Here is a 19210-nt window from a genome sequence, read left to right on the forward strand (position 1 = left end):
CACACGCACACACACGCCAAACAATGTGTGCGCTGAGGCAGTGTGGCTTTTTAACTTTTCCTGTCTTAAAGTATACTTTGGTTTCTAAGATACTCGTCTTTAACTGCACAGTACTGGTCTTATTAGTACTTCATGTTTTAAGGTATTTAAATGTCCTTCATCTACAAAGATTAGTTAGGGTTCTGAGGTACAAGTCTTCAAGTTTACTTACTAGTCATCAAGAAAGCTCGGGGGTCTTTAGGTTTGAAAGGATTAAGATTAGGTCTTTGTGTACAGTCCTTGTCTTCTGACTATTTCAGGTACTTGTCTTTGTCTTTCGGGTTTCTGGTCGTATTCCAAGGTAATAATCCTGTTTTGAGTGTCCTCAAGTCTTCAAGTGTACTTAAAGTGCTAAGGTCTATACTGTACTTTCAAGAGTTCTTCAGCTTCTCAGGTCTTTAAGTGTCATTCGTGTTCGAAGGTTCTTAGAGTACTCGGGGGGGTCTAAGGTTCAGGTTTTTAAGAGAATACTTGCTCTGTTACTTGAAGGTTTACTTCAAGTTTGTATACAGTATATTCTTCAGGCTCTAAGGTCTTAAAGTGTCCTTCGCTTGCTAATAGTACATTGAGGTTTAAGGTACTCGTCTTTAAGCATTCCACGGGTTCTGAAGTACAGTTCTACGGTACTAAGAGTACTCCAGGTTCCAATGTACTTGTGTGTTTTTTTTCATTTTCAAATTTAGGTGCTCGTCTCTAAATATCCTTTAGGCTCCGGACACTTTGGTGTTCTGAGACACAAAGTCTAAAGTACCCTCGAGGCTCTGAAGTACAATTCTTTCCGTTTTACTTGAGGCTCCAAGTTATTTAAGTCTCCTTTGGGTTCTGTTCTGTTTTCGAAGGTTTTAAGTGCCCTCAGTTACTTCTAGTCTTTTTTTTTAATGGTGTACTTTGAGTTCCTGGGAGTCACTGATGGTGTAGTGGTACACTCGCCCGAGTTGTGTGCGGGCAGCGTGGGTTCAGTTCTCACTCAGTGACGGTGTCTATGTCTGCCCTGTGACTGAACTACTTGTTTTTTTGTGAAGTTCAGGTTCTAAGATGTTTAAATGTCCTTCAGCCTTTAAGTGTACTTTGGGGTCCAATGTTCTTGTCTTCAAGATGGCTTGGTTTCTAAGGTGTTCTAATGCTCTCCAGGTTCTGAGGTACTTGTCTTTAAGTGTACTTTGTTCTTTACGTATCATCTCAGTTAAAAAAAAATAAATAAATATATATAAGTGTGTGAAGGGGACAGGAAACATGAAAGCCAAACACAACAAGTCATCATCGTCTTCCTTAGCAAATTTCTATGAAAAGTGGAAGGCGGGGAGATAAGAGCCAGCCGGCCAATAACAATCATCCATTTCCTGACTTATCTCTTCCTCATGAAACACACACACGCTTTGCCTTCGTATATGATGTATTATTTTCACACTTATTATATTTTTACTTCTTTCATCCTTGTGTGCTGCTTAACGACTTTCTGCCTCGTTAATGTGCGACTGAAAAGTCACATTAGATCTTACCATTCAAGATCGAAAATACAAATAAGTTAAAGATTAATAAAAATCACCCATTCAAAATTGCCGAAACCGGCATCAAAATATTGATCAACAGAAAAACGTACATATTAATGCTGATTGCGCTACAATGGCCGTCATTGTCAGCAAGGATGTTGTTCAACCTCTTTGTTTTTTTTGTTGTTGTTGTTTTTTTCCCCGTGTAATCTCTTAAAACAACATTGATTGTCTCCGCAATGACTTCCTGTCGCCGCGTTAACGATTATGCAGAGTGGCCGCAACCTTTACGTTTGACGGGCGGCTCCCTCCCCAGGGGGGGGCGGAGGCCGGTGACACGGCGACGGTGCGCGCATTGCCGTGCCCGCGACAGGCTCCGACGTGCCGGGACACGCCCCCTCCGTCCCCTCCGTTCCCACCGACAGCCAAAAGTGGTCCTGCTTAGTCTGCGTTTTCGTGACGTTGACGAAATAAAATGTGTTAACAAAATCTGCTACGTCGGCAAAAACGTCACTGAGGAATTAAGAATTGTGTAATTGTGACCACTTTGAAGTGTTTCCGTGACAACGCACGGTAAACTCAATGTTTCACCAAAACAAGAGTACAAGGATCGCAAATGAAAAGCCGAGCAGAATTTTTATTTTTTTTTTAAAAGCAACTTTTTAATCGGTAAGTTTTAGTGCCAGTCAGTTTCAATTAAAGGCTAGCATGAGTTCTGAGTAGAAAGATCGTAAATAGCAACTTTTACTTTTTCATAATTAATTTTAACGGTAATTGTTAACTCAACAAAGGACTTTATCAGGATTAAAAAGTGGACGGTCTCAAGACCTCTACGCCCCAATCCGACGTCGGCCGTTGATCAACTTTTTCGTTTTCATGACATAACTTGTTAGTTTTCCAATTAATTATCGGGTTGTTGATCTGAGGAGCGTCTCGCTTGTCTCTTGTCCAATCAGAAGCCTCCGACCGGCCTCCTTCATGCTGACTGGCTGTCTCATTGACAGGATTTGTTCCGTGGGTCTTACTCGCATCATTTTTCCGCTCATATCCACATTTTTTCTCACCGAGCGCGGACAGAAAGCATGTAGGCCTCGATCTTCGTCTTCTCCTTCGCTTCGACCGTCTTCTTCATCTTGTTCTCGGTCTCGTTGGCCTTGGCGAGGGCTCATAGATCTGCGCTGTTGTCAGACGGCATCGAGCGTGAACATTTGCATACATAAATCCATGGCGGCGCGCTGACACGTGCCAATAGTGCGGGCGGCGCTGCTGAGTCGGTCGGTCGGCGTCACGGCTGATGGAGCTTTCATGAAGTCTGACAGCGCGAAAAAAAAAAAAAAAAAAACTACTTTCACCTTCCGCGCCGCATCGTGTCCAGAAAAACAAACAACCTGATACTGTGTTTTGTTTATTGAGCCTCAGGCCTTGTTGGATTTGACAAATTATGAAAGACTTCTGATGGTAGAAAACATGAAAAACAATGTTGGGGCGAGAAGGAAACACACATTTTATAATTCAATCCAGTATAAAAACAATTTAAAAAATATTTTGCTAGTTGATCGATTGATTGATTAATGAGCATAAAAAAATAAACACCAAAATCAGACATGAAAACAAACAAAAAAGAAGATTAATACAGATCATAGTTCGGCACAGTTTAGATGTTCAAGGGAAGTAGGAAGAAGTAAAAAAAAAAAAAAAAATCTAAATTAGTTTAATAATTTCTGTGAGTTACATTTGATAGTTCGCTGCATTCGTGAGTCTATTCATGTATTCCTTGGCGTTTAGAGTGATTTGTTTGACTAATTTGATACTTGGTTTATTTTATTTTCTTTATTAATCTGCTCCTCCGTTTGTGCGTTTGTTGCATTGACTTTGTTTGGTTGTTTGTTCATTTCTTTCTTGTTTTTTTTAGTTCACCTTTTGTTGGTTCCTGTCTGTTTGCCCCGCGTGGGGGGCATTGAGCTACTGCATCCAAAAGATGGAGCTGTGGCGGTGGCGAAAAAAAAAAAGAAAAGCTTGCTGTGTGGAGCAATTTGTAGTCATTTTGTAATGTTTATGAGCGCCTCCTACAGGATGTCACCTGTCAATCACATTAGTCAACCCAACATTGTTGGAACTTGGTGGCATTTTTGGTTTTGGATTCTGTTTGTGTGTGTGTGTTGGGAGGGGGTTGAAAGTCAAGGTGGAAATGGGAAATGAGTGAAGAACAGCTGCTCTTGTATCTGTGTGCGTGTGTACGTGTGTTTAAGTAAATGTGTGTGAGTGTCTGTGAAAACTTTCAATTTCATTTCAGACTTGCTCATTTTGCAATGGTCCAATCTCAATGTTTTAATTGCTACTGAAATGGTTAGCATTTCTATGTTAATATAGCACAAGATGGCCTCTGAGAAAACACAAAGGTATTGAGTCCTTTTGTGTGTTTTATTTACACGTTTAGCATTCGCTGCATTGTTTAGTGGGACTGGTGAACATGCTAACAAGCATAATGGTAATGACACTGGTTTACATGTTAATTGCGCACATGTCAGCGGTATCGATAAAAAGGCGCTAGCTGGATAGCTACAAGCTAACTGGCGAGTGTTGAAGCATTGTTGTTTTTCGCATTTGTTTTGCCTCATCAGCTTTTTCCCCCCCGTTTTCATTTAGTGGCAACTTTAAAGTCATTAACGCCGCGCGGGCCGTTAGCGTGAGAGGTGAACTCTGGGTAATTCCCGTCAGCGGCGGCGGTGGCGGCGGCGGCGATCGATGCGGCCGGACGCATTTACATTTTGATTCAAGTCATCAGGAGAAAAGGTTAGGCTGCGCCTCTTCCTGCGGAGATGTCACCAAACATCAGGCACACTTTGCGCCAGGACGCCGCGCCGACGTTGGCTGACACGCCGCTAGCTGACACGCCGCTAGCTGACAGCTCATCAATAAATGGATCGCCGCCTCCTCCTCCACCTCGCTATGCTCAAAAATGTACTTTTACGCCGGCCTGCCGTGTGGCGTAATTATGGGCGGCAGATTCCCGCCAAGACATCTGGAGGACATAAAGGAGAAGACGCCTGATTGGATGTCAATGGCGGGCCATGCGTTTGGTGCTTGGGAAAACGCAATATGACAGCACGCAACTGTGCTATGTAAATGTTCTGGAGCGGTATTCAATCAATACTTAACTAATAACATGACAAAAACTAAATCAAATTACATTATACTCACCAGAGATTTTGATTCTTAAATGTAGTCATGTGTGCAGATCAAAGCTACCAATCAGAAGACAGAATAATGCTGTTGCGCTTTGGCCCTGTCAGTACAATTTAGAAATATGATTGGTTTAAAAGCCAACAGTCCAGGACATGTGACCTTCATTCACACACTGCTCTCTCTCCACAGCCATCTTGTGTCAATAGCTGAACATTCCTCTGCTTAATTTGTTGAAGTTCTTGAAGTTGAACTTTCACTCCAGATCTGTAGGAAGTAGTTAGGCATGCTAACCCTAAAGAAAACAGATTCTAGCCATTAAAAACGTGAAATTCATTCCACAATATGTACCACATTTCTCAAAACAAGTTTGCAAACATGGCAACATTTACTGATCCACCAAAGAAAATGAAATGAAACCATCAACAAATGTGAATATATTCTTCAATTTCCATTTTTATCCGCTTATGGACAAAAGGCAATGCTAACATATTAGCTAATATTTTTGAAAATATGCTGTTATTCAGAACCCGACGCAGCTGGCAGGACCTTTTGTGTTCGCCTAGGTTGCTTTCATACCCGCTCTGCCCCTTTGTCGCGTGGTGTCCCACAAGGTTCTGTTTTGGGGCCCTTGCTGTTTTCTTGAATAGATATTCAGGACCCAAAACCAAAATTAAAATAAATAATTTACGAAAAATACAAGTGTATAAAAACTAACAAACTTGCTCTGACAATTAAGTGAATTGAAAAAAAAAAAACGCTTCAAAACGAAATCATAATTAACATCGGCATCAAAGATTTATGAGATTTATGTGAACATGTTAGCTAGCGCTCAATGCCTGACTTGGCCACCAAAGAAAATGGACGCTAACCACCCAAAAATGGGAAAACATTACGCAATCTCAACCAAAATCTGATGCTAAAATATTTTTCTAACATGTTTGCTAACATGCTAACCTTCACCACACTCTTTAACACCAAAGAAAATAGACTGAACAGTACCCATTTTCCACTTTTATCTCATTCCACGCACAAATTTATCATTCTTGCTAACATGACAACAGGCTACAATTTCTTGTTATGACTCATTTCAAACTGAATTTTCAGCAATCAAACATTTGCCTTGTTTTCTCACATCAACATTATGGCTGAGACGGAACAATGTGCTGGGGAAAAGTTGGGACAGGCCTATGCATGGTCTGAGGCGGCCGAGGAGGTGGGGCATCGATCCGCGAGGAGGCTGCCGTTGCTGGCAATTGCCTTCTTGCCGGCGACTTCATTAGTTTGTGACACAACACCTTTGCATCAGCAGGGCCGGAGGGAAAGGCGAATGGGTGGGGCGGGGGGGGGGGGGGGCGCTCGCCCACGAGGGGGATGGTCTATTTGGTCGGCGGTTGGGGGTACGTCCCCTGAATACAAAAACGCATACAGTGTGCACGCATACACATGCCTGTAGAAAATCACACTCACATTGACTATAAAAACGCGACACATCTCTGTTCAAATTCCAGTTTTTGTGTTTTAAAAACAAGAGATAAAGATAACTAAACAAACAAAAGTTCCACGTCTGTTGTCAGCATCATTATCGTCACGTTCCTCCGTCTTCCTGGGACTGTTTAGCTTAACTTAATTTAGCTTAGCATAGCACAAAAGGGCTTGTGTGTATCGTCACACTTTTGTTCTGGAATTGATGAGCCCACATTTGTGTTGACAGTGATGCATGCTGGGATGAGATTGAGGTACCTGGGGGGTCCGCTCTGGAAACATCAGCTGCTTTGGGGTTAAAGGGTTCATGAACTATTTTTAGAATTAACCAAGAAAGATGAAACCTCAGGCTTGAAGATGGAATTCCCCGTACATGAGAATGATGATAACGCTAACGGGATGCTAAGCTAATGTGACAACATGTAACGTGCACTTCAGCTAACTGGTGTGCACGAGCGAGTGTGTGTCGCACGTGCTTGCGTGTGTCATTAGCTGCCATTCGTCTCTGTCTGAGGTGTTCACCTCTCACCTTTGAACTCTCAGCCGACCGCACCGAGGGTCGTCATTAACACTTTCGGGGAGGGGTGCTTTGAGGGCTGCAGACGCCCCTCCAGTTCCATCCGTGTATTGAATTTACATTACAGAGTTCATGTTCTGTGCTACATGCCTCATATTAAGGCATTGCTTTGGTGTGATAAAATTTTCAGCATTTTTAACATATTTTTATTTAATATCAAACATCATTGTACAGGATCATTGTCATGGAAAGAAGAAAGTTATTATATTTGAATTATAGTATTATTACTTTACACGTACACGTACATTTACATCATGTCGTAAATCCTACTTCTGGAGAATCAAAATTTTACAACAAACGATTTCATTTTTAGCATGTTTTTAATTGAAAGCACATTTATTTTCTTTATCTTATAAGAATTGTTGAATGTCACATTCGTTTTTATCTTTTTAATACAAGCATTAAGTTTTTTTTTAATCTATAAATGTATCTTTTTTTATAATTCATTATAATTTATTTTACAAGAATTAAGCATATGTTTTCAAAACAAAAATCACAATTTCGCATGAATACTTTTTAAATAATATCTTACATGCTTTGCTTACATCGTTGTTTTTTTTTTGCAAGAAACATCTCATATTTTCCCAAGAATAAACTCCATTTTCTCAAGATTTTTCAAGGAGTCTTATGTGATAGTTTTTCAAGCGTTAGAACATATTTCCAAAAATCTTGCATGAAAAAGGAACTTTTTTTTTTCTTGAAAATGAAAATGATCCATCAGAAAAAAGATTCTGCTAAAATATATATGTTAAAATGTTCGCTTTTGAAACATGAAAAAGACAGTTTTTGAATGATTGTTATTATTTTATGACATGGTACTATAAAAGAAAATGAATGTATTAAACGTTTGCCTATGTGCGATGTTCTTTTCTCTGGACTGTCAATCAAAGTCAGGAAGTGGTAGAAATTCCCTCTCAGCGCTTCCGTCTGTCACTTTTATTATTGATCACCGCCCAGGGGTCATGAACCTCCCCCCAACACACACACGTACACGTGCACGCACTCGCACGCACGCTCGCACTCTGAAGTGTACTGACAGCTGTTTTCCCAGCAAAGCAGCTTGTCACCTGCGTCAAAGCTCCCAGGAGCGGGACCTCCTGTTGCGTGACGTCATCAAGATGAGACACAGGTGGGCGGACCTGCTGGGAGTTTGGTCGGCGAGAAGGCTAATGCGTGTGTGGCAAAATTCAATCTGTTAATCAACCCCATTCTTCCCAATAGCAAGCACTCCTTCCATTGAATTACACTTCCAGTGGTGAATGAATGCACACAAGCTAACAATTTGGAATGCTAACTTAATTGCAACATGAATCCAGAAAGCGCCCCGTCAGATTGTGAACACGACCACTAGCAATTCAGACCTGAGGCGGCGGGCAGGCGCGAAGGAGGAGCTCAGACAGGTAAGCTGGATCGAGGCCATTTAGAGATTTTACTCCGTAGTTGAGTACTAAATGTAAAATGACAACCTGCTAGCTATTGAAATGCTAACATTTAGTAACTAGTAGAGAACGTGTGAGCGTTAGGCTACTTCTTGCACTGTAGTTGGATAATATTTTTCACAAGAATTGATAGATAGAAGTCTCACACCAGCAGATGGCCAGATAACATTTAGCAAGATAGCAAAATGAGTAGAGAAATTCTGCTTTATGAGAATTGTGTATTTTGCACTGTAGTCACTTACTATTTCAAATGGCAATTGATTAAATAAACATGCTAGCATTACTAGCAGTGCTGACAAATAGTAACCTCAGTACAAAAATAGCAAAGGCAAATGTTATGTGATGTTATTCCCGGTTCTCAGCTATTATTTCAACAGAATTTGTCAAATGCTAACTTACTAAACGGTGCTTGTTAATGTACACACCGATGCTAATGTTCATTTACAGCAACACAAATACATAAAAATATGAGTTGCTACATTTTTCTTTTCTGCCAGTAGGTGGTGTCCTGGATCGAATGAGCTCAAGCTCCATGGTACTATGGTATCAACGCATGTAGAGGTAAGTCCACATGCAATAACATCAAAGTCACAGAATGCTTGAACAACAGCATGGAAATGCATCATTTTCTCCTTCGCTCATCACTTACGAGACACTGGTGCAACCGCCAGTGCTCAGCTAAACTCCATTAAAGACTAAAAAATTCTAAACTAAGCTTCAATAATGACATAGAAAGGCTCTAGTCCCGCTGATGCCGCCATCAATGCTAAGCTAATCGCGGTTAATGACTTAGCGAAGATCTAGTGCCAGACATGATCTTAAATAATAAAAAAAATAAATCCAACAACTTTACAAGGCCCAGCTACCGCTGTCGACGCAAGGCTAAGCTACGTTAAAGAACTAGCACGGCCGCATTGCTCGCTCCCCGGCTCGTTCGCTTGCTCTTGCGCTGACGTCGCTGGCTGATGCTATCGCAGCCTTTAATAAGTTGATTAGCGGCGGCACGATATCTGTTAACTTCATCTAGATGATGATGCTGATTGGCCGCCGCGCTGCCCCATCCATCTTTTTGATTGGCTAATAACTGGAATCCATCACTGCCCTGTGTGTGTGTGTGCGTGTGTGTGCTTGTGCAGTGCTTTATCTACTCCACTTCATTTGATTCCTCTTCTTCTCTATGTTCTGTGTCCTATCCACGATGTGGGTGTGTATCCATAGTGTATAAATCCATAATTCTTGTCCTTGATCTTCAACAATTCTCCCACGTCAACCTTTTTTTCATAATTTCTATGTGATTTTTTTTTTTCTCCCAGGAAATAAAAGTTGTGATTTTACATGGATAAATTCATAATTAATTGTTCTCTTGAGAAAAGATAATTTGATAAAAATTGTGTGGATGGTGAGGAAGATTTTTTTTCTCAAACCCAAAGAGAAAAAAAGTTTTCCTTTTAAAAAGGAAGATACATAAACGTTTTATTTAATTTTTGCAGGAAATCTTCCTAATCAAAAGGGGAAAAAGTCTAATTCCATCTTCTTTTTCAGTTATTTTCTTTGTAGTGAAAGAGTCACATTTTATGAGAATAAAATGTTTTTTCAAAGAATGATGTATTAAATGTGACTAGAATAATTGTTCATTTTCTGTCCTTTATGGGGGGGATTTTTCATGAAAAACTTTAATTTAAAAATGTGAGAAGTGATTCATTCCCTGAGAAAAAAAAATTCTACTTAAATTAATTCAGAATAATTTCTTCTTTGCCTTTTACGTGTGCCATTGTGTATATATAATATTTACATTCATAATCATCCTCATTTTAAACAAATCTCTCACTTAACAAAAACATACTTGGAGAAAGTCCTAATCTTTTGTTCTTTTGAAAAAATAGTTTTATGAGAATGAAAAGAAATAGGGAAAGCATTGGAATTTTTTCAAGCCAATATTTATTTGATCCTTTTAGCCTCGACGAAAATGGGTGGCTTGCGTCAAGAAGGCAATCGGGTATAAAAACTGTTACAAACAATTCATGTAAGTCACTCGCTGTTAAACCTTGAGAGAAAAAAGCCTAAAGGTGCTTTTTATTCTTATGTGTTTATTTAATACGTGGTACAAGCACACGCACACACAACTTTTGTGTTGTCTGCGCTGATTAGAAGAAACACGTTCATGAGGAACGCGCATTGCTCTTCATTTGGACCAACTCAACACTAATAGACACACTGCGTGTGTGTGCGTGTTTGTACGTGCGTGCATGTGTGTGGGGGTGTGCGCGCGTGTGTATGTGCAGCCTAGGCCTAATTAGGCAGGTCAGACAATTGACCTTGGGTTTAGCGAGAACGTGTTAGCAGCTGATTGCTAACGTTAGCCAAGTGGCTAGCAGTGATGGATGCGCTTGTTACACTACACAAAACAACACAACACACAGAAGTGAAAGAAAAGGACAAAAATGATATGTATGACATTATTATGTTACTAGGGGAAAAGAAGTTGTAAATTAATGAAAACATTTTTTCCAATAAAATCCATAATGAGAATATAATAAGCATTAAAAAAATATTGATTTTTTTTCAACACTGATACATTCATTTTTTAAGAAAATAGAAAAACAATTTAGTTACAGATATTTACTTTTATAAAGAAAGAATAATTTTCTATTGTATTTGTATGAGACTAAAATCTGAGAAAAAAAGTTGCAGTTTATGTGGAAAAAGACATAATTTAAAAAAAAATATGAAAAACTAAAAAATACTTTTTAAAAAGCTGTTTGTTCCTAAAAACTTTTTATATAAAAAAAACCATTTGAAAATGTATCATAATCTGAGCAAAAAGTCACATTTTGTTGTGATTTACATCAACTGCATTTTTAATTTTATGAAAATAATCAGGCTTTTTTTTTTTTTTAAAAGTCATAAAATTCACATTTTTCCCCAATAGAAATATTTGTTACGTACATCATTTTTATCCTAAACTAATACATATTTTATAATAAATGTGCAGTTAAGAATGCTTTAATATCTCAATATACGTTTTAACACAGCAGGGGGCGAGATGGAACCCTGGTGCACATCTGTGCCTTTTGAGGGGAAGGATAAGACAACTTTTAAAATTCAAATTCTCATTATTTATGAAAAAATATGATTTTTCTTCATTATTAGGAGGATTCAAAAGTCTATGGTAATAATCTGATTTAAAAGCACCAAATTCATATTTTACAGATAGCTAGCTATCTGTCAATTCATGTTAAATACACAAAAGACTGGAAGTTAGACTTGCAGGAGTGTTCCGATGTCCTTGATTTTTTTTCAATTTTTTTTATTCTGCTGTAGCTCCAAATGCTAAACAGAGGAAGTGCGTGTCGTTGCGTGGCTTCACCTTGCTTGTTTGACTACTATTGAACGCGCCACGTGGCTAACAAGTAATAACTAACAAATGTCCCCTTCACGCCATGTGCACAAGTCTTCCCCACTCCGCCCCCCACACGCGCGCACACACACAAGATGGATGTGTGTGCGTGTGGCCTATGACACACTCATACTAGTTGCCTTTATTAGCACAAACTAGTTATTTCTCATCGTGTGCGTTGTGTGTGTGTGTGTGTGTGATAGATTCATCTGATTGGGTTCATTTGTCAAGGAGTTCATCACTTCCTGTTCTATTTGTCATCTCAGTATCTTCCTTCCTCCCTCCCCGCCAAATTAAAAACCCCGATGACCACGGCACTTTGTCCGCGCACACACACCTGCTGCACGTGGGCGCGTGCGCACACACACAAACGCACACCCCCACACACACGCGTACATACGCACGCGCACGCACGCGCACGCACATTACTTGTGTTGCAATTTGTCATCGACATTTAGTGTGAACTAACATAAGACACCCAATCATGGAAGTGTCATTGTAAAAAAATGACTAAAATAGAAGTAACTTTTCTTAGTTTCCCCCCTTTTTTAAGATAGAAAGAAAATTGGTGTACGAGTAGTAATAACCACAGAAAAATTATAAAAGGGCTTTAAAAGACTGAAAATGAAACAACGACCATCACATTTGTTCAAATAATATACAGAAACTTAATGTGCATTTCTTTAATGATGTTTAAAGGTCACTTTTTGTAATTGTAAATCATGATGAACATTTTTTCCTGATTAGGTCACGTGATCTTATGTCCTTATATGGGAATCCTCATCTTCAAATGACCAAAAACAATATTCCATATCATTCAATGTATTTATTACAGACGCAGAAAAGGGGATGAAAGAAAAAGAAGCTCCATGGAAGAAGAGAGAGAGAAAAAAAGGAGACGCATTAGTTGTCTCTTTCTCTCTCTTCCTGCGCGTGTTCATTAGTTTGGTGTCTGGCTCATCCCGTCATGTGTGAACGTATCGATTTGCCAGCGTTTTAAACATCAAACACAAGCAAACCCCCAAAAGTCACTCACGCACGCCGACATAACTGGGGGGGGGGGGGGGTGTTATCGTTGGTGTGGGGGCGCCTAACAGAGCATGAGTAGGAGAGAGACGACAAAAAAGAAAAGAAGAAAAGAGCTGAACGTCTTCTTGACCTTCATCAGCGGGTGAGTGACAGCGGCCAACACAAACACACACAAGTGGTGAGCGGTCAGGGTAAGCAAGGCTTTCAAAGTTGACCAAAAGCAACTACGCATCAATTACAAACCATTTCAGCCTCTTTTTGTTGCCATGTCACGTTGCATTGTTGGTTAAATAAAGAATTCGACGAGGTGTGCTTGAATCCGGAGGACATCGATATTTGGTCTGATCAAGTATGCCCAACACAAGTAAAATAATGTGACAGCACGCAGGAAGTAGTTTTTTTTTTCTTTTTTTTTTTTTTTTTTTTGTCAGGAGCAAGGTTGACCCGGCCTGAAAACGTCTACCGCCGATCTTCTTCTTCTCTTCGTGCCTTTAATTAGTTTCCGAGGGACGAAAAAGACGAGCAGGAGGCGCAAGAACAAGAAAAGGAAGACGAGTTGGAAGACTGGAATGATGAAGCTACATTCACAGGTTAGCACCAAGTCTTGCTCTTCAACAAATAGATATCGTCAAATGCATCATAATGTGAATAATAATAATGATTAAAACAATACAAAACAAACAGTTCAACTTGTTTATTTTAAAGCTCCCGAAGAAGACGTAGAAACTAGTCAAGGTAATAAAAAAAAAACCTCAGTTGTCAGAACAAATGAAAAAAAATCTCTTTTCAACACCTTTGTCATAGCAGCTTGCATGCTAAAGTTGGAGCCTCGCTATGTGGATCACATGAAATACGCAACAAGTCTTGATAAACCCATCAAGTTAATTTATATTCACATGTGTTCAATACCACTTTTTTTCAGATACCTGTACAAGTATTCAGTCTTTGAGGACTCACAGATACTGAGCACTGATACCTCTAGTGTCATTATGATTTATAAAATTTAACACAATGACAAAAAACTGCCAACAGACCTTTCTTTCTGACATAAATATGTAACTCTGAAAAATGATCCTCAAAATAATAATAATGAATAATATATGTACCTAAAATATGTGATAAAAGAAAGTATGATGGTTTTTATTTTGGAGTTAGCCAGTCCTGCCTCAAGCGTCTCCAGTTGATCCAAAATGCCGCTGCTCGCCTTCTAACTGGAGCTCGGAAGAGGGAGCACATGAACCCAAATTCTGGCTTCTCTTCACTGGCTCCCAATCAAAAATGTGTGTACTTTGTAATATGAGAAAACTGTATAACATTTCAAATATTTCAATTACATTTCGCAGTAAAAAAGTTTCATATTTGAAATATTACAATTTATTAATAAAAAAGAGACAAAAACTCATCGCAATTTTTGATGAATTAAGAAAAAATATTTCCTTTTTTGGCTTTATTTTTTTGAGATTTCAAGCTAACTAACGGAGAGGGTAATTTAAAAAATAATATAAAATCAAACTTGTATTAAAAATGGTATTTCGAAAAGGTCTTTGACGTCATTTCATCACAAAACCAAACAAGAAGACCCCAGAAAGTAATTTGGGACCATGACAGATAAGTTAAAAAATGTTTATGTAACAATGAAAACACACTGAAATGGAAATTAAAAATTGCGTGAGAAATTGGATTTGATAAAAGTTAAATAATAAATTAAAATAATATAGGACATGAAGTTGTGAATTTCAACCTGCATTTGTGAACTATGCCAGTGAAGTGTGTGAGCAATGAAAAGTAATGGGTGAATTGCAAGCTCCCAGACAGACGGACGTTTCGGCCTCCGTCGGGATCAACGGGATGAAAAAGTGCAAACTATTCGGCGCTGAACGAGACAGGAAGTGCTGTCGTCTCCGTGAGGACTCTAATTGGACGATGAGAGGCGTCCGAGAGGCCCTCTGAGAACGTGTAAGCGCATATGCGCGTGTGTGTGCGTGTGTGTGTGTCAGCCTTTCGATTTTCTCTTGCATCCCTCTCGCTGTTGTTGTGAGGAGGCGGAGGAGGCGTCACCGCGGTTACGGTTGCCGACGGTGACAGGACAGCATCTGCTCTCTCTTTCTCTCTCCGTGACTCCCGGTGTCTCTTGCCCTCTTGAAGCAAACTCCAGGGAAATCATCAGCATGTTTACTCCGCGCCCCCGCCTTGCGGACCCCCTGCGCCACCCACTGTCTCTGTCCCATAGACCGCCCCCCTCCCCTCAATATTTGTGTTTTGTGCTCCATGATGTTGGTTGTTAACCTGATGGACAGCTACGACGCTTGCGCTTGTAAATGTGCGAAGGAGGAGGTGGAGGGTGCGCCCACCGCCGCCTCGCCAATTGGCGGTGAAGTGTTTGGGGGTGGGATGGTGCGAGGGGTACGTGTGCGTAAAGGGCAGGCAATTGTCGGTGAGGGATGGGGGGGGGTATCTTGAGAGGCCGATCAATGCGATGTTCACCTGCCGTCCACCTCCCCAATTTAAAGAGAAGGAGCGCTAACGATTTCCCTGGCGCACCACTACCCCCAACCCCCTGCGCCGGCCGCCCCCCTGCCTTCGCACCTCCTACCCCGCTGCCCAGCAGACCCCGACTGATGACACAAAATGTAGAAAAATTAGTCCTCAGCGAAGCAAAAGCACAGAGAATTAGCAGGCTAATGGTGCGTCGTTAAGACGAAGGCGGCATGAGGGATGCGTGCGCAAACGTGAACAGACGGCTGCGCAATTGGCGACACATTAGCTAACAAAGAGAAGGAGGCTACTAACTTGCAGATTGTACCATTGTGGATGCTAACGCTAACATCAGAAATTGTTGGCATCTGGCAATGTTTTACATTTTTACTTTGCTAGCCATGAGTGCTATTGCTTGTTGCGCCTAGCATCACATGCACAAGTTAATGGTAACCCAACGTACTGCCCACCTATACTACAATTGATGATGTCACGTAATAAGCCGCTAGTCGAGCTGCTAACACTACATAGAGAGCGCCCAAGGCTCTCTGTATCCAAATGGACGCTAATGTCCCATTTCAAACTCTGCAGTGGTCTTTCACATGAACTGTTTGTACTGGTACGTGTTATCCATTACCATTGCGTTTCATTGTTACCATCCACTTGATAGCATTACTGGCCGTTAGCATTATTTACACTAGCATCACAAACATTTGAAGCATCATGATTTGTCAGAAATTGCCACCTAAAGTATTCCAAGCTGTTTGTAGTAGTAGCTGCTAGCATCGTTAGTTTGCCGTCAACGGCTTATCTCAAACTGCTCATAATAGCAGCTATTGGCTACTAGCATTGCTTTCCGTTGCTACCGCCCGCCTCATTATTCCTAGCTATTGGCATTATTAGCTCTTGATATAATCTTCACAAGCATCATTGACTGCCAACAACGTCATAACCTATCTCTAATTGTTTGCATCATTGGCTAATAGCATCACTTTCTAATATTGCCTCCCGCTTGATGGCATTACTAGCATTAACGTTATTATCTTACTTTTTGCTACACGAACATTATTGGCATCTTAAATTGTTCGCTATTTTGTTCACTGCCAAAAGTATCTCAAGCTGTTCATAGTAGTAAAAGCCGTATCATTAGCCACTAGCATCGCGTTCGATTGTTGTCGCCTGATAGCAGGACTAATAATGGACCAACAAGGAATTGCTTTTAGCATTACAGGAATTAGGATCCGACTCACTATTTGTAAGTACTATACTGTGTCTAAACATCAAACAAAAAGCATTTTGTGTTAGTAGCTGTTAGTATAGTTAGTCACTTTCCATTGCGGCCACCTGCTGACGGCCTTACTAATCATTACCATCACTATCCCTTAGCATTACTCGCCGAAAGTTCCCCCAAGTTGAGAGCAATACCAGCCATTAGTGTCACTTCAACCTGCTAAATTACAAATGAGAAAACCCACATAGGCATGGGGAGAACATGCAAATTCCACACAGGAAGGCCCGAGCCCGGAATCAAACCCTGCACCCTGTACTGTGAGGCAGATGTGCTAACCAGTCACCCACCGTGTCGCTCTACTGTATGCAGCAAAATTAGTCCCACGCACAGCAAGCAGGCAGAGAATTAGTTGGCTACTCACACAAGGGCGTTATAACGCATGCTGGTGATGCTTTGCTGTGTGAAGGATGCTCACGCAAACACAAACAGACGGTTAGGCGATTAGCGCCATATTAGCCGCTAATGAAGCTGCTAATGTAGCCGCTAATACCGCATGGAGCGGCAGACGAGCGAACACGTGAGGCTTGATTATCAGCATGGATGCCAACAGGACCGTGCTGTCCATTGCGTAATTCAAAAGTGTTACTTGATGCTAGTAATGCTAACAGCTAGCGATACTATCATCATGTGATCATGCAGTAATGGAATGTGAGGCCAGTAGCTCATTTTTCTGCCTTCAGTAAAAGTTTCTCTTTTTGTTCAACACAAAGTCCGACTCGCGTTATCGATGTTCTCGTATTGACATGCAGGTGAGAAGGAAGAAGAAAAGAGAAAAAGATAAAAAAGAAAGATGGAAAAAAACTGCCTTCAGGCTGGAGGAGGACGATGCCACACAGGAAGTTGTCAATGTTTTGTCAGATGTGCTAACAAAGACGGCAAGGAAGAAACAGAAAAGGACAGCTGCGAGCGAAGGGATGGCGAGGTTTTTAAATTGTCCATGGGGAGGAAGAAGAGAATTAGGAGGAAGAAGAAACAGAGGAGGGAGCGGAAAAAGAGATGAGGAGGGGTCGAGGGAAAAAAAGAAATGAAGAGGCGGATGAAGGGGAAAAAAGAGAAGCAATTCGATGAGGGTTAAGGGAAAGAAGAGGAGGAAGAAAAAAAAGGAGAAAAAGAGTTGCAGTGAGAGGAAGAGGGAGCGCAAGAGTGGGAAGAAGAGGAGACGGCGAAGAGAAGGAGTAAAAAGAGGATGAGGAAACAGGAGGAGGAAAAGAGGTCATTGAGAGGGGAGAGAAAAGGAGTTGTAACAGGAATAAGCGGAGAAACATGAAGAGGAAGAAGAAAGGGAAGAAGAGGAGGAGAAAAAAGCGGTAGAGTGAGTTAGAAGAGAAGAGGATGAGGGGACCAAGGTAAAAGAGGAAGAGGAAGCAAGAGGTCAAGAGGAGGCACAGCAAGAGAACAAAAGAGGAGGAGAAAAAGAAGAGGAGCAAAGAGTGGAGGAGGATGAAAAATAGGAAGAAAAGAAGGAAATGGAGAAAGAAGAGGAGGAGGAAGACGGTGATGAAGGCTTCTTCTCCTTGTTGTCAGGATCATTGGCTGCAAAGCGAAAGAAGAAGCGAGCCAGAGAATCCGTGGAAGGATGACAGGACTCATTACGAACTATCCACACACACACACACACACACGGACGGACGCCTCCTGCCTGTGTGTGTGCGCTTGGAAAGTCTTGTCTAAAGGTCAACAACAACACATCATCAACACAACACAGTGCCACCGTGAAATGCTAAGCGCTAACCCCCTGAACCGCTAACACTACCAGCGTACAAATATGGGAAAAAGGCATCTTGGAATGTTAAGCTGATAAATGCTACAATAACTTGACACCTAACAAAAAACATGCTATATGATGCCCTAATTGCAAGTGCTCATTTTATAAATGCCACTCTGAGTGCTAGCAGCTAACATGCTGTATACCTGCTAGAAGCCAGCCTGAGAGCTAATGCTCACAAACTAACTTAAAACATGAGAAAACAACCAATCTGCTAAATGCTAACCTCGGTGCTAATGCGCACCTGCTAAATGCTACCTGGAGAGCTACTAAAACCCTAATAAACACTAACTTAAAACCTAACACTCATGTGCTAAATAATTGTTAAATACCATAGGCCCTAAAGGTTAGCAGCTAAATGCTACCTTGACATATCTGATGATGTAGCTAATAAAAACACTAGCTAATCAGTGACCTACCTTGTGGTCTCCCAAAAGTTCAAGCTTATCCGCAAAAAGCTACTTTGACAGCTAACCTGCTCAATGCTACTTTTTGTGTTTTTAAATAAACTGCTAAATTATGCCATCAGAACTAACACTAACCTGGTAAATAACAGAACAGTATCATTCTAATGTTCGTCTTACAGCTACAACCCACCAAATGCTAACCTGCAAATTGCTTCCTTCAATGTAAATGCTCACCTGATAAATGCTACCTTGAGGGCTAATGCTAGGCTGCTAAATGCTACCTAAGGGATAGTCATCATTTCATATATTATTCATCTTTGTATTCATCATCATTTTATGTTACATTAGCTACCAGCCTCCAGTGCTGTTGTTTTTTTAACAGGATAAGAAAATGGTAATACTGTTAACAAGCATGCTAAAAATGAGCCTCACAGCTACCCGCTCAGCTGCTAAATGGTGCCTTTAAAGCTAATGCTAACAAGCTAAATGCTTCCTTGTGCGCTAATAGCTAACTGACAATTGCGCCTATCAGTGCCAATGCTCACCTGTTGAATGCTAACTTGAAAGTTAATGGCTAACCTGCATAAGAAAAAACAGTAACTGTTATTATGGTAACACGTGATTAGCTTTTGT

General features: G+C 40.7%; 1 long non-coding RNA gene across 2 annotated transcripts; it reads left to right on the top strand.

The window, feature by feature from the left end:
- Positions 1-7914: 7914 nt before the first annotated feature.
- LOC148343728 (uncharacterized) lies at positions 7915-18021 on the top strand. Of its 2 annotated transcripts, XR_015842463.1 has the most exons (4): positions 7915-8174; positions 8714-8774; positions 13071-13229; positions 17155-18021. It is a non-coding gene; the product is annotated as an uncharacterized LOC148343728 (long non-coding RNA). The 2 variants fall into 2 exon arrangements; XR_015842462.1 differs by lacking the exon at positions 17155-18021 and having other exon boundaries at positions 13071-13356.
- Positions 18022-19210: the final 1189 nt, after the last annotated feature.

The sequence above is a fragment of the Idiotropiscis lumnitzeri genome, chromosome 1 (assembly GCF_059441095.1).
Source record: "Idiotropiscis lumnitzeri isolate Australia: NSW breed Sydney's pygmy pipehorse chromosome 1, RoL_Ilum_1.0, whole genome shotgun sequence".
NCBI lineage: Eukaryota > Metazoa > Chordata > Actinopteri > Syngnathiformes > Syngnathidae > Idiotropiscis > Idiotropiscis lumnitzeri.